The sequence below is a fragment of the Alligator sinensis genome, unplaced genomic scaffold, assembly GCF_000455745.1.
Source record: "Alligator sinensis unplaced genomic scaffold, ASM45574v1 scaffold308_2, whole genome shotgun sequence".
Classification (NCBI taxonomy): Eukaryota; Metazoa; Chordata; order Crocodylia; family Alligatoridae; genus Alligator; species Alligator sinensis.
In genome coordinates, this window is record NW_005842082.1 from 26,099 (window position 1) to 41,437 (window position 15,339).

The 15,339-nt window shown below is 43.6% G+C and overlaps 2 long non-coding RNA genes across 4 annotated transcripts in view; one reads left to right on the forward strand and one right to left on the reverse strand.

Moving 5' to 3' along the window:
• LOC112550332 overlaps nt 1-15,339 on the forward strand; it is a 68,708-nt gene that overhangs the window by 18,827 nt on the left and 34,542 nt on the right. The window contains exon 3 of the long non-coding RNA XR_003094120.1: nt 11,023-11,136. This is a non-coding gene — a long non-coding RNA (uncharacterized LOC112550332). The remainder of the gene's footprint in view (nt 1-11,022; nt 11,137-15,339) is intronic.
• LOC112550331 lies at nt 478-6,812 on the reverse strand. 3 transcript variants are annotated; one of them, XR_003094118.1, is made up of 4 exons: nt 6,353-6,812; nt 4,952-5,015; nt 2,120-2,267; nt 478-1,984 (listed from the first exon to the last, which is right to left on the reverse strand). It is a non-coding gene; the product is annotated as an uncharacterized LOC112550331 (long non-coding RNA). The 3 variants fall into 3 exon arrangements; XR_003094117.1 differs by having other exon boundaries at nt 478-2,267; XR_003094119.1 differs by lacking the exons at nt 478-1,984; nt 2,120-2,267 and adding an exon at nt 3,895-4,233.

The following is a 15,339-nucleotide window of genomic DNA, read 5'->3' on the forward strand; positions in this document are numbered from 1 at the left end:
TGGAGTTTGCTAGGCTCCACGGAACAGAGCTCCGGATGCGCTGGGTGAGCGCGCCACCAAAATCGGAATCGGAGATACGTCTTATAAAATTTGCGCTCGAAGACGGGAAGAGGTGGGCGGTGGATCAGGTCGCCAAGCTCCTCTGAATCTCACACAGGGTCTCTATTACCCTGCCGTGTATCCAGAGTCCCCACGAGATGGATGTGGAGTCCTCTTCAGCTTGGGTGGAAACCGCTCAAGCCTCTTATATGGCTAACAGGCCAATCGTTAGCCGCCACGTGGGAATAATTTAGAACTAGCCAATAGCAGGGAACAAATTTGCATACGGGTGGCGGGAACTCTTTTGCACCGTGCATTTCTCTTGCAACTTGAGCAATGCACTCTGCAAAAGAAGCTGCAAATAGGCGGGAAACTTGTCCCTGCACCAGGGTTCTCCTCTGCAATAGGAAACTCTCCCGTGCAATGAAGCTGTAACTTGGCGGGGATAATTCTGGTGCCGAAGCACACACAAAATCATGCCTTTGGGTCATGACAAACTCAAGCTGGAATTTAAACAGGAGAGTAGCACCTCTGTTGTCACTAAAAGTAATTTTTAATTGCTACCTGTAGACAGCATCTTTCACATTTCGTCCAAAGCCTCTGCCTGGTTTATGAGACCTGACCAGACCACAGTATGAATTGGTATGGCTTCTTATTAAAATGTTATTTAATTATCAAATTATTTTAAATAATATTCTTTTCCAATTAGTACAAGCTGCTGATACTGCCATACAAGGGGAGGGGGATGGTCTTTGGTAAGTCTGGAAGCTGCTTGTTAGCCAGAATCATTCAGATACTCTTCTTTCTTTTCCATGTTTTTCCCATGCCTTTCTCCCTTGTACGGCTATATCTACCTTGCTTCATTCTACATAGTATTTATATTGAATTAGTAGTCCTATAATTCATGAGCTTCATGTGACTGTCTTTGAATCCAGCACTAAAAACAATGAGCCCTCAGTATTATTGGATCAGTTTGGGGTGTTTGATATTCACGCAGCTTTGTGGTGACAGCTACAAAGAGAAACTGCCATTTGTTACTGCCAAACAAATAAGCATCACAACTATTTAGAACAGTGCTTCTTTTTTCTAGTGAAAAGATTTATATTAAAAAAGGATAACAAATAGTGGTTTATCTTTGTTTCAGCCACACTTAAAATGTGTGGATATTAACTGAATATTAATATTAATATTAACTGGATATTATGCTGTATTCTATATTACTGCTTATTCGGTAAATTGTGCATTATAAAGCAATGTACAACAGGTTTGTATTCACAATGGATAAAAGGGATAAGGTTGTGTTTTTATTGACCTATGATCCTAATAATTGAATATATGATTTATTTTTTATATAGCGACTATATAAAACCATATTTTTACATAACAACTACATACATATAGAATTTCAATATGCAACAGAGTTTTTACAGACCTAATATACTGCTAACCCATGTTGCTTACAGGTGTACTGTGAGGCTAGCATGCATATTATAAAGAAAAAAATCTTACTTTTCAAAGAAAGACACAGTCATGTTGATGTTACATGCAGGAGATACCTGCATATCTACAGGAAGGACGGCTGGCAAGTTTCATACCTGCCTGAACAAATTATAGTGTGCCCCAGCAAAAATTTTTAAACAGCCCTTCAATATTATAGGAATTATATGAAAGCATTCACCTGAATGATGTCTTTTCTCTTACATGAGCAGACTGTTCATCCCTCATTAATATTTCTAGTTACAATTTACAAAATGCCTAGTGACTTTATTCAAACTTGTTTCCAAACGATGGCCATTGCACCAGAGCTGCAATGCATCAATGACATTTCATTCATGGGAATCTTTTTTGTAGGAAGTGTGTGATGTGATGCATTTTCTCCTTACAGGATGTTGTTAGGTAAAAAGTCACAAGCAACTGCAATTGAAGTCCTGTTGAAGATTCACATCTGCACCTCAGGCCAACAGAAAATAATAATATTCTAGAATTAACTATTTAAACCCCAAAGATTACTAAGATATTGCTAGAGGGCACAGACAAGCAAAGATATACTGTTACAGAAAAGAAGAAATCGCATGCTCACCACTCAGGATCTCAATGTTGCTGACTGTCAGGTCCAAGTTTTGGACTCATCGGGCTTGTCTACATTCTGGCAGTGGCATGGGGGTAGATGGATCCAGCGCTCCCTGCTCCCTAGCACCTGCAAGCACTCTCTTAACTTGGAAATATGCCTGTAAGGTACAGCTGTTGTCAAGCACACCAGAGACTAAGGGCACAAGAGCAGCTTTAGAGGGATGTGTAACTTTAAAAGCAGATTTCTGCATGTGCACCCCCTGGAAACGCCAGCCATGAAACCAGAAGTGCCGGTAGAAGTGCACATCCACTTTTGCACTGGCTCGGTGATCAGCCGCTGGGGGACAACCCCAGTGGCGATCTGGTGCCCCCCCAGACTTGGGAGCCACCAGATGCCAATGCAGCATGCTGCCGGTGCAGGGAGTGGGGTACGGATAGGATATTTCTGCATGTGCCCCCCCTGGAAACGCCAGCCATGAAACCAGAAGTGCCGGTAGAAGTGCACATCCACTTTTGCACTGGCTCGGTGATCAGCCGCTGGGGGACAACCCCAGTGGCGATCTGGTGCCCCCCCAGACTTGGGAGCCACCAGATGCCAATGCAGCATGCTGCCGGTGCAGGGAGTGGGGTACGGATAGGACATTAGGCCTGTCCTGACTGGGACATTGCTGCAGTGTAGACGAGCCTTTAGAAAATAATGGAAATTCCTAGATCTGCCTCTTTTTTCATGTTCTTAATACTTTGGCACACAGTATTTCTCTGGTGAGCAACTGAGATATCCATCGCCAATCTTCTTCTGATTCGTTCTATTCATATTGCAGGTCAAGGAATGTTTGAGCACATCATCCCTCTTCTTGGGTCTGTTTCAATCCACATTAAATTCAAGCAACCTGTTCTCATATTTGAAGTTCTGTGTAAGTCAGCCCTTCCCTACGTATCTTTCCCTTACTTCCTTCTCCAGTCCTCTGATCCACCATGCTCTGCCAGCTATGATTATGTTGGTAGACCCTCTGTCTTCTCCCTTGTAACCCTGGACTGATATGCATGTAAAATGTTGTGTATACCACACTTGTTTTTCAGGTTCCCCCTGAAAAACCAGGTTCCCCCAGGTTCTTTCAGGAGGCCTTGCATTATAACCACGTACTCTTGTACCTCGTATCCCTTCAGTTTCATTCAAGGAGAAAAATAGTTCTGAACTCCACAGTGCATAAAATGCAATGGGCTTCTTTGGACTGAAAGGTCTTAAATAGAAGAAATTATTGTTAGAAATGCTGAAATACAAACACCCATTTGAAAATGAAAAGGTTCAGGGCCACTTTCTTCTGGGAAAACTATCAGTTTTAGATAATGGCTTTTTTCATTTGGCCCACATACTGTGCAAGAAGCAAAGTGAGTTTCTGTAGTCCACCAGTTTCTCTTACGTTCATGGCTCTGTGAATGATAAACATGCCTGAATACAGGCCCTGAATGTTGGCAGCTCTCTGGCAAACTCTTTGCTGCATATACACACGAACTGTAGAGCAGATTTTACTAAGGCATGGTAAATATTGTCCTTTTAAATGTACTTTATGTGAAGCAGAGAGTTGAGCGCAGTCTACGGAAAGACATTTTATTCTGAGTACTTATATTTTTTGCTGACACATAAATGTTAATAAAACTCTGGATTTCACAAGAGCATCTGTAGAATTGGGGCAGAATATTAACTGTGTATAATAAAAGATGAAGAAAAAAACACATTGTGAAATTATCCCTTTGAAGCTAGAAAAACACAGCTACACCCAGAGATTAATTATGAATAATTGGATATTAATGCATTGGCAATATGCATATAGACTTTAATCCATTCAGATGAAAAAAGGAGTGTGGATGGATCGAGGAAGATTTTCTTTTTCCATCCTAAAATGATCAAAGTCTTTCTGTGGATTTGCAGAAACTGGCAGAGACAGATGACAGTGAGGGGGGAAAGGGTGACAGTTTAAAAATGTGTAGTGATATCAGATGAAACATGTGATGAACATGTTCAAATGACAGGGATTTGCACTGAGGGCTCTGCAGAGATTGTGCATCGGTCTTCAGAAACCTAGGAAACACTCGCTGTTCCTTACGAGCGCCTTCTGTCTCACCCTGTGGGGATCCAGTTTGTTTTCAGTTTACAGGATTAAACAGCCATAGAAAATAGCACAGTGAATAAGGGGCTTGTTACACCTTACATTGTGAGAGGCACAAATGTTGATCGGTGTCAGTGTTAGCTAGAGTTTGGTCATGCATTCAGGCCATCAGGGTCCGGAGGACTGAAAGGTAAGAATCCCCCTCCCTCGTATTCTGGGCTTCCCCCTGCCTCCTGGGGCTCCCCCAGCTCCCCCTGCCGCTCTTGTCCCCAGCCCTAGGGCTTCCCTCCCCCCCTTACTTGTGGCTGCCCGTGCTGTCTGTCCTGGGGGCAGACACATGTAAAAGTGGAAGGGGCAGAGAGTGGGGATCTGGGGCGGTGAGGAACATCAAGGAGGGAGGGTTGTGTGCCTGATCCAGGTCAGCGGTGGTGGGGGGCAGGTGGGGTGTTGGGTGTAACCTAGAGTGGCTACACCTTAGTGTAACACAAAGCTGGATAACACAGATCAGAGACAATCCTGCCCTGGAGTATTGTAACTTTGAGCCACATAAGGAGTGCATAAAACTAGTTTCAGGTGCTCCTGTGTAGACAGTCCAGGTGTTAAGGGCTCCAGGAGCCACCCACCATTACCATGAAACAAGGCCTGAACACAAACACAGAGCAAACAGATAACAACAGTCAGGGCCAGTTCAGCTAAGTCACAGACCACCTGCTAAGCCAGCTATTTATACTCACTGGTTCTGAGGTTCATTGTATGACTTTCTCCCCAACCTCCCTTCATGTCAAACAGAAGATTTCCCTGGGGGACAAGGAAGAAGAAAGTGGTGTGCTTCCTAAATAGGGCATGTATTAGTGGAGAAGGTTAGGGGATTAATGGTTTCCTCTGAAACAGGAGGGACTGTGTACCTGCCGTGGCTAAGATAAAGATGGAGAAACCCTACTGTCTCATCACTGCCTCAACTTACTCTGACAGCTTTCCATCAAAATGAAGGAGCTCCCATTCCACAAGGCAGCGCCGGTGCAGGAACAACAATCATCAACACAAAAGGAAACCTTTCCACTTACATCAGCGAGGATGGAGACCCTGAAACAGGCTCAACAGGACTGTCTGAACTGGTCTTGTTTATAAGAACTGGGACTGTAGTTCCCAACATCACCAGGCACTGGAGTAAACCCTGGATTTAGGCTGTGCATAGGCTGTAGCTTCCTGTGTAAGGTGTTGCTTTATTAGGCAACTTCAGTTACATTTTAACATTTTTGACTACCATTGCAGGATCTTTTGATTCCCACCTCTCTAAGAGCTGCTTTCCTAGCATCATTTTGTTTACAGCTCTTGCATTGGGAATCCCGGGTAGGAGCACTGATTGCCTTGCTCACACCTTTATTGTGATATGAGTTATACAGGAACATGACTCAGGGCTCTGATCCTTTAAACTTTCTTTTACCTTTGTTGTCTTTCTTCTGCAACAAGAGTAAAAAAAAAGATAGATTAGATAATGAGGGTATAGTTCAAATCCATACTTTTCTATATTTAAATCAGAGCCGGATCCAGTGACTTCCGAAGTAATAAATCGCTGTAATTTGCATGTATAGATCAGAGGAAGATCACAGTACACAGATAAAAAAACATCCCCTCAGTCCACATAACCCTTTATTCCTGTTTTGGTTGCCTCTTTGCAAAGCTTGCCAACTATGACAGTGCTTCTGTTATTGACATCTTAAATAGTAAACATGTTAGGAGAGGAGAGGCCAGACCATTTACCATTTGGAGAAAGATCAGAAAGAATAAAAATTGGATCCTTCTACCACTGAAGCACTAGAAAGGCTTCATTAGTTCCAATCTAAAATGCTCACCAGGCTACCTGCTGTAATCCCTTTGAAATCATGGGGATTAGGGTAGCAACGGATCTAATCTAAAATCCAGTGTTCAGGTGCCAGTGACACAACAAAAATTGAAACACTAACCAATCCTTAAGCAATGCACACGAGGGAAGGGGGGTGGGGGTGGTAGGACTGTTTCCTTGGAAATGCTTCAGCTATAATTAAACTCCAGGAAAAAAAAAGTGCTTCCCTGTTTTGCTGGGGGAAAAATGGGAACTATCAATTCTAGGGCAAAAAGCCAGCTAAGTCACTAACCTTGATCACACGCTCTGTGTGTGGGGTACGTAAAAGGAGAAATCCTTGGGATGACTCAAGTATTGAGAGTTTCCCTGTTGTAGTGCTGCTGCTGAGATCATGTTGTTGATCTTGTTTTACAGCAGTCCTGCCTGTTGTGCAGAGTACAGAATGTTCTCTTCTGTGAACTGAGACTGAACTTCTCCAGCCCACTTTGTTTCAGGAACTGCACAGATATAAGGGGACAGTGAGGGGGGAGAGGTAGGGGGGGAGTTTAAAAATAAATTAAAAAACCAGGACAATACAAAACAAAAAACAAGCAACCCACCCCTTAAGGTTTGTGTCATCTGAACAATTTCCCATTCTGTAGCCTGTTTAATTCTAAATCTAAACAAACACTGTGAAGAGTAAAATGTAACCTCATTTTCCTTGAAATGGGTTAATGGGCTTGTTTCTTCTATTACATTTGTCTTTTTTAAATCTGCACTGTAAAATACATTGTGCTTCCATTGCTTTTCTGAAGTAGGGAACTGAAAGTGAGTCTGGCTTCACCAGTGGCAAAGAAGCAAAAGACTTGTAGACCATCTGTAACTCCACTTCTTAGGAGTATAATGCAGCTACTCAGCAGTTAGCTGAAGTTTCATGAGAGGGGTTCGCAGAGCTGTCTAATACTTTGATTGGCCTCATGATACTAAGGAAAAGCTGTAATTGGTTTGCTTTTACTATGAAGACTGCACTGTTAAACCAGTCAGTCGCTGTCTGCATTTTCTCAGTAATATCTAATTCTACCATCTGGTCAAGTTTAACTTTTATTTGTCAGTCCTAATGGGATGCCAGATGCATGTATTTCTGGCAGCAGACTGGCACTGACATCAGTATGATGTGTTATATCCTTAGTGTGTCCCAGTCCATTAAACACTTCATCAAATTCTTTAAAATATCTTTTGCATCGTGTTCAGTAGATAAATTATACACCCTTTTGATCATCTGTCTTTGCATTCTGCTGTTCAAACCAAGCACACAAAAAACTTCCTCTTTGATTTCAGACTCTGATAGTACTTACATGGACGTAATTAGTGTAGCTTTGCAACACAAGCACATTTTGGCCCATATCTAGAAACAAGCTTAACAGTAGGACTTGCCCAACTCCATAACTTAATCTCTGTTTAGGAATGAGGAACCAGACGCCCCACCAGTAACATAATTAGGGGCGAGTGGGTGGGACATCAGCCCCAGGCACCAGCTTAGAAGAGGGTGGAAGATTGGCGGTTGCTGCAACTGCTGGCACAACTCCTGTTGCTGCTCCAGCTGCCACTGTTACCCAGGGCACAAAAATGGTGTGTTATACCTCTGCTTCCCATTCCTAGGGAAGCACCATAACCAGTAGGCCAGAGCATCCCGTTCCCTTTTGCTTTCTTTTTCAGAACATGAAATAAATAGTGTCATAGATTCATAGATGTTAGGGTCGGAAGGGACCTCAGTAGGTCATCAAGTCTGACCCCTTGGCCTGGGCAGGAAAGAGCGCTGGGGTCAGATGACCCCAGCTAGGTGCTTGTCCAGTCTCCTCTTGAAGACCCCAAAGGTAGGGGAGAGCACCACCTCTCTTGTCAATTATTACACACCAATGATGGCTCCCAACCTGGTGATTGGACCACTGTCCTAGGAAGTGGGAGATGTGGATTTCAGTCTCCTCACACAGAAGAGGGGATTGTACCAGGTCTCCTGTATTCTGGGTGAATGCTCAAATTGTTGTACATAAGTGTGTGTGCAGCTTTTACCTCACCTTTGGTGTTTTGAAAGAAAGATCTTGGATGCCTTGAGGAGAGGGCTGAAGACTAAGACTCCTGAATAGAAGAAGGCTTACCTTGTAGTGCTGAGTAAGGTAGGTAACCCCCAAAGAGGTACACAAGTTGAGATACACCCCTTTCTTTATTATTCCTTATGGACTAGCTGAAGTAGCTCTCTACTCAGTGTGATGTTGTTAGTGAATCCATTCTTGAGATGCATAGATAGCTCTTACTATGCATTGTACAGGAAACCAAAAAGGTGTCTAAGCCAGAACTATGGATTTTGCAGTGGAGGCCAAGTACCAAATTCCCTTTGTAGATTGGGGCCTTTGTGCCTCCTATATAAAATAAGCAGAGTTTCCAATGATAACGGTGACTATTCTCTATCTTTTTGTAGCTACTGATTTAATTTACATTCATTCAACTCTAATATTTCTCCTGAGATTTTTAAAATTTATTTTCAACAATATACAACAAACTGTTGTATAAAGCTTGTATTGTACCTTTAAGAAGCTCAGTAAAGATCTTTCTTTTGGTATGGAGATGACAAAGTTCTTTTGATATGATGATGATGATCAGCATCACTTTGTCCTTCAGCTACGTATTTCTGAGTGCATTGTGCTTTTGCATTTCTTAACAATTACTGTAGAGAGGGCTACAGTATTTTAAAATGGTTGTTTTTATTGCATGCGTGACATTTTGTGATGAGCACTTCTGCATCATATTGTGATTGCCTTCACATCTGGCCTGTGCTATTTGTTTACCTTTGAATTCTGCCTTCTTATCTTGGCATGCATTTGTAATTAGATGTACTCTGGTCTTTCACTACTCATTAAGGTTGTTCATTTAGAAATCTGAGTTTCTAAGAGCTCCAACAAGGATGCAATATTCTTTGCAAAGTCAGGTCTATTTGTTGCCATAGCCTTGCTTTGATCTGTCAGTTTGCAACATCATAAAATAATGTGGTCCCTAATTAATCCATCTGCTAGCAGGACAAATTCATACAACTTAGCTTTATATATCAGTCAACTGATGATCTCACCTGGCAGCTAATTTCTTGAAGTTTCTTCCAATGAAGTTCTTGAATGGATCACAGTAGCCTTCAAATAATTTCTGTAGTTTTCATCCCCCTGCCTGCTCAAACTGGAATATACTGTGAGTCTCCAATACCTCTTGGTTTGTTGCATGCTACAAAGTGGAGGATACACCTCAATACCACTTTCTTCAGGGAAGATTACATGAAGTGTTGCAACTACTTTTGACAATTCTTTGCCAAGCTCCATGCCAAACTGGGAGATTCAGAAGGCTCTTTTTGCTCCATTTTTTGCTAAAGACTCAGTTTTCTTTTGCCAGCCTACATTGACAATATGACACATAGATGCTTTGAAATGCAAATAGACTTTTTGACTTAGCTCCTGTCACTCAGAGATAGGTCAGGGCTACAAAGCTATCAAAGGGTATCTCTGTCAGAAGGCAGGGAGTTGTAGGCATGACTTCAGCATTTCTCTTGCATTGTGTACTTTCATTTTGCCTGGCTGTTGGCTGTTTTACTTACTTTATGCCAAGTCAGCCTGCCACCACCAAGACTCGTGGCTCCTCTGAACAGCTGTTCAGTGGTTGTTTTGCTGCCTGCCGTTTTGGAGGCAGATCCTTACTCACAAGATAAATAATATGGCAACATACTTGCAGCTAGTTAATCACTATGGTGAGAACAGTTGATGTCACCCAGAACAACTGCAATAATTGATAGTGGTGCCTTTTTTATCATAATGAACACAAAAAGACCTAAAAAGTGGTGCTTGGTGAACAAGCCCTGAAACTAGCACTTTAAAACCTTGAGCAGATGCTCTTTTCTCACAGTGTAGCGTTAAGTCCACTAATGTAAAATAAATGAAAGGTGGTTATAACAACATCAAAGTCACGGCTTGTACTTGCTGCTTGATTGGTACCAACAGCAGCTGCCAGAGGTGTTGTGACTGAGTCAGACACAACCTTCTGGGAATGTTAGCTTGCTTGCTGTGTTACCATTTTAAAAGGTGCAGCATGCTTTGCTCCTCTGCTAGCAACTTGGCAAAGTCACAGCCTGAGACTTACTCACCTCATCAGAGGAGTAAATTGTTGTCAGGGTTAGAATTCTCTACTGCTTGAGTACTAGGAGTGCAAGGACCAGAAGTGTTCCTGGCTCCTAGATATTGTGCATGCTTATTTGCTCCAGGGCGAAGAGACCTTGGACTAAAGAGCCAGGGGAGGCTTTCTTGTTCCCTCTGATTAAGCTGTGTTTAGATGGGGTGAAGAATCTAGCCTTTATTGTGTGAAGATCTAGTTATGCAAAGGGAAACATACATGTGGCACTGTGCAAAAATCATGTTAGGCGGCACTTCCCCCCCCATTTGAACATAGTCAGATATTTTCCCCATTTGAACAGTTTCCCCCCCCCGAATCATCGTGGTGGGCAACTCCCTCCTGAGAGGAACCGAGGGAGTCATCTGTCACCTGGATCCCACAGTACAGGAGGTATGCTGCCTGAGCCCAGATTCAGGACATTGCTGTGAGGATTACTGACCTCATCCAGCCCTCTGACTACTATCCCATGGTCCTCATCCATGTGGGCACAAATGATATGGCCAGGAGTAGTCTGGGCTGAATCATGAGTGAATACAAGGCTCTGGGGGCCAGGCTTAGGAGATCAGGGGTGCAGGTGATCTTCTTGTCGATCCTCCCGGTCAGTGGTCATGGCCAGCATCGAGACAACTGTATTAGAGAAGACAATTTGCGGCTCTGGAGGTGGTGCCATCGTGCAGGTTTTGGCTTCTTCGACCATGATCTACATTTCCATGAAAGGGGCATGCTGGAACCTGATGGTCTCTATCTCTCTTTGAAAGGTAAATGTCTGTTCTTTTACAGGTTGGTTGATCTCCTACACGGGGCTTTAAACTAGGTTCGTTGGAGGATGGGAATGCAGAAGACACAGAGAATCTAGGAACAACGAACCACAAGCCATGCACTGGAACAGTCCATGTAAGTACCGAGTGGCCTGATAGGCATCAGGACAGGGGGCTACCCAGGGCACCTATCAGGGGGCTTAAGTGTCTCTATACTAATGCTAGGAGCATGGGGAACAAGGAGGAAGAACTCACACTCCTGCTTGCAAAGACTTTGACCTGGTTGTATTAACTAAAACCTGGTGAAACCCTTTGCATGATTGGGCAGTAGGCATTGAGGGCTATAGGCTGTATAGACGTGATAGAGTGGGAAAAAGTGGGGGGGCATGGCTCTCTATGTTAAGGAGCAATACACATCTTCAGTAATTAAGATGGGATTGGAGGAGGGGCAAATTGTGATGCTGTGGGTCAGAATACAAGGGGGTTGGGGTGAAAGGGACTTGGTAGTGGGAGTCTATTACAGACTGCCACACCAGAAGGATGAGCTAGACCTGGAAGTCTCAAGACAGCTCTCAGAGGCAGCACACTCAAGGAACATGGTTGTCATGGGTGACTTAAACTACCCTGACATCTTGGGAGGAGCAGTGAGCTAGATCTGACCATTCACATAGGTTCTTAACCTGTATACAGGACTTTCACCTAATGCAGAAGGTATATGGTCCCACTAGGGGAAATGCCTTAGTGGATTTGGTGTTTGCTACAGGGGATGACCTGGCAGGAGATCTGTAGATACAGGGTAATCTAGGAGATAGTGACCACCAATTTTTAGAATTCATTCATTCATCCCATCGAAAGGTGGGAAAGATAACTAGCAGGGCAGAAGTGTCAGACTTCAGAAAGGCTCAGGAGGTTAGTAAGTGAGGCACTAAAAGATAGGAGCATTGGTGAGATGGGAGTCCAGGAAGGGTGGTCATTTCCCAAGGGAATGATCCTGCGGGCACAGAAGGGGACAATCCCATTGCACATAAAGAGAGGCAAAGGGGCCAAGAAACCCTCTTGGCTGAACAGGGAAATCCAGGAAAGCCTAGGGATGAAAAAAGAGGCATACAGACTGTGGAAGCAGGGGTTAGCCACCAAGGAGGAATGTACCTATTTGGCTCGCACTTGCAGGGAGTCAATTAGAAAGGCCAAGGCAGCAATGGAACTCAGGCTGGCAACAAAAATTAAAGACAACAAAAAGTTGTTCTTCAGGTATATAGAGAACAAAAGGAAAGTGTATGATAACATAGGACCCCTACAGGACAGACTAGAGTAATTAGTGAGAGATAGGAGAGACAAAGTTGAGTTTTTCAATTAATTCTTTGAATCGGTATTCCTGAACATGGATAAAGACATATCTCCAAATTGGACTATAGACAGGCACAGGAGGGACACCAGTCCACCAACAGTTAGCACTGACCTAGTGAAGGGACACTTGGAGAGGCTTGATGTGTTTAAGTCAGCAGGCCCAGATGATCTTTATCTAAGGGTGCTGAAAGAATTGGCCAGTGTCATAGCAGAACCACTGGCAAGACTGTTTGAGCACTCATGGCACTCAGGACAAGTACCAGAGGACTGAAAAGGATCCTATGATCCTTGCTGACTTCCTGCCCCGGGACAGGGGGCTGGACTCGATGATCTTCTGAGGTCCCTTCCAGCCCTAATGTCTATGAAATCTATGAAAAAGGGCCAATGTGGTTCCTATTTTCAAAAAGGGGAGGAAGGAAGATCTGGGTAACTATAGACCAGTTAGACTCACCTCTATCCTTGGGAAAAGCTTTGAAAAAAATATTAAGGATTTCATATGTGGGAGCTCAGCAGGAAGGGCAACCAGCATGGATTCATAGCAGGGAAATCCTGCTTGACAAATCTTGTTTATTTTTTATGACTAGGTCACAAACTGCATAGATGCAAGAGCTGAGGTAGATGTAATATATTTGGATTATAAAAAAGCCTTTGATACAGTGTCTTATCCCATTCTCATAAATTAACTAAGCAGCTGTGACATAGATGATTACATGGTCAGGTGGATGGTGAATTTACTTACGGAACACACCCAGAGAGTGGTGGTAGATGGGTAGGTATCAACCTGGAAAGATGTGGGCAGTGGTGTCCCCCAGGGCTCAGTCCTTGGATCAGTGCTGTTCAATATCTTCATCAGTGATTGAACAATGGCATGGAGAGCACTCTGTCCAAACTTGTGGATGACACCAAATTATGGGACAAAGTAAACACACTGCTGGGCAGGGAACGGATTCAGGCAGACTTGGATACGCTGGAAAAGTGGGCAGAACAAAATAGAATACAGTTTAACAAAGGTAAATGCAAAGTGATGTACGTAGGGAGAAGGAATCACCAACACACTTAGAGACTGGGAGATGACTTTCTAAGCAGCACAGCAGCAGAAAGGGATTTTGGAGTCATAGTTGATTCAAAGATGAACATGAGTCGACAACCTGATGAAGTGATCAATAAAGCTAATCGTACTCTATCATGCATTAACAGGTGCATCAGGAACAGATCTAAGGAGGTGATACTTCCCCTCTATGTGGCATTGGTAAAGCCGCAGCTGGAGTATTGCGTCCAGTTTTGGGCGCTGTACTTCAAGAGGGATGTGGATAAACTTGAGAGGGTCCAGAGGAGGGCCACTCATATAGTTAGGAACCTGCAGGTAAGGTCCTACAAGGAGAGACTGTGGGACCTGGATCTCTTCAGCCTCCTCAAGAGAAGGCTAAGAAGTGATCTAGGGGTCATCTACAAATTTTTCGGGAGGGGGGGAGGGCAGCAAGGAATAGGAGATACTCTGTTCACCAAGGCACCCCTTGGAGTAACCAGAAACAATGGCCACAAACTGACAGAGAGCAGATTTAGATTAGACATTAGGAAGAACTTCTTTACGGTAAGGGTTATCAGAATCTGGAATGGGCTTTCAAGGGAGGTTGTGCTCTCCCGTACCTTGGAGGTCTTTAAAAGGAGACTGGACAAGCACTTGGCTGGGGTCATCTGATCCCAGTGCTCTTTTGTGCCCAGGGCAGGGGGCCAGACTTGATGATCTATTGAGGTCCCTTCCAACCCTAAAAATCTATGAAATCTATAAAATTTACAATTTTATTAAAGCTTCTGATGTAATTAACCTGCCAGACCTCTACTAGTCCTCACTAGTAAGTCTCATCCAGAGACTAAGAAGTCTCTTTCCACTGCTCAGAGCCATGCCCTACAGCCATCTTAAGTCCTTACCATTAACTTAAGATTGACAGCATTGGGTGCATCTACACCTGTATATTAAAGTGAAGCAATAAACTTCAGTGCATATTGTGTGGGAGTATATTGCTTCTTGGTGCCACATTTACACATGCACTTGGGACTGCAGCCCAGGGCTGCTCCAACCCAGTTTAATGTGCTGCAGAGGGGCTTGCTAGGGCATGAGGGTGCTTGTATTTAGAAGTACTAACCTGCTGTGGAGTTTAATAATTCCCTGCGGCCTAATAGGGCTGCATGTGTAGATACCAAGATGTTTACTGTGGGGCTAATTAGATAACTCCGCAGTAAACATCTCATGTAAATGAGCCCATTGATATCTGGTTGAGGTCACCCCTCCTTTTCTGTTCTTAAAGACAGACATGCCTCAAATATGATCCATACCTTGAATGTGAGTTGCTATCTCAGGGATAATGTCCCAGGGATAACTTATATATGAGGGTCAAGAATGCCTAGGTATGTGACAGGACATTGATAGATGTAATAATTGTACTGATATTAAGGCTGTGCAAAGCTTTGGTTACTTATTCAATTCGGCAGAGATTCAGCAAATTTTTAGTGGCTGAATCTCCGAATCTGAATCGAATCAGGAAACACTTTAATCTCTCCAAATTTAATCGGAACCCTCCAAATCAATTCAGAGAGATTTGGAGAGATTCGATGATTCGGACATAGACACGGATTTAAATGCTTTTTCTACATACCTCAAGGTACCAGGTGGTAGGGCTGTGTGAAGCTTCGGGTGCTGATTTGATTTGGGAGAGATTTGGCCTGATTCGGTGGCTGAATCTCTGAATCTGAATCAAATCAGGGCCCCAATTAAAAGGTCTGAATTGATTTGAAGCTCTCTGAATCTTTAGAAAAGATTTGGAGAACTTCGATGATTTGGACAGTCTTCGTCCGCTACAGCAGGGAACAGCAGCCAGACTTGGAGCTGGTAAGTAGCATCGGGGAGGGAGAGCTGACAGAGGGAGGAAGGGGACCATGGAGGGACCCTGCCAGGCTCCAGACCATGCCTGCTCCCCTAGCCCCCACTTCCCCC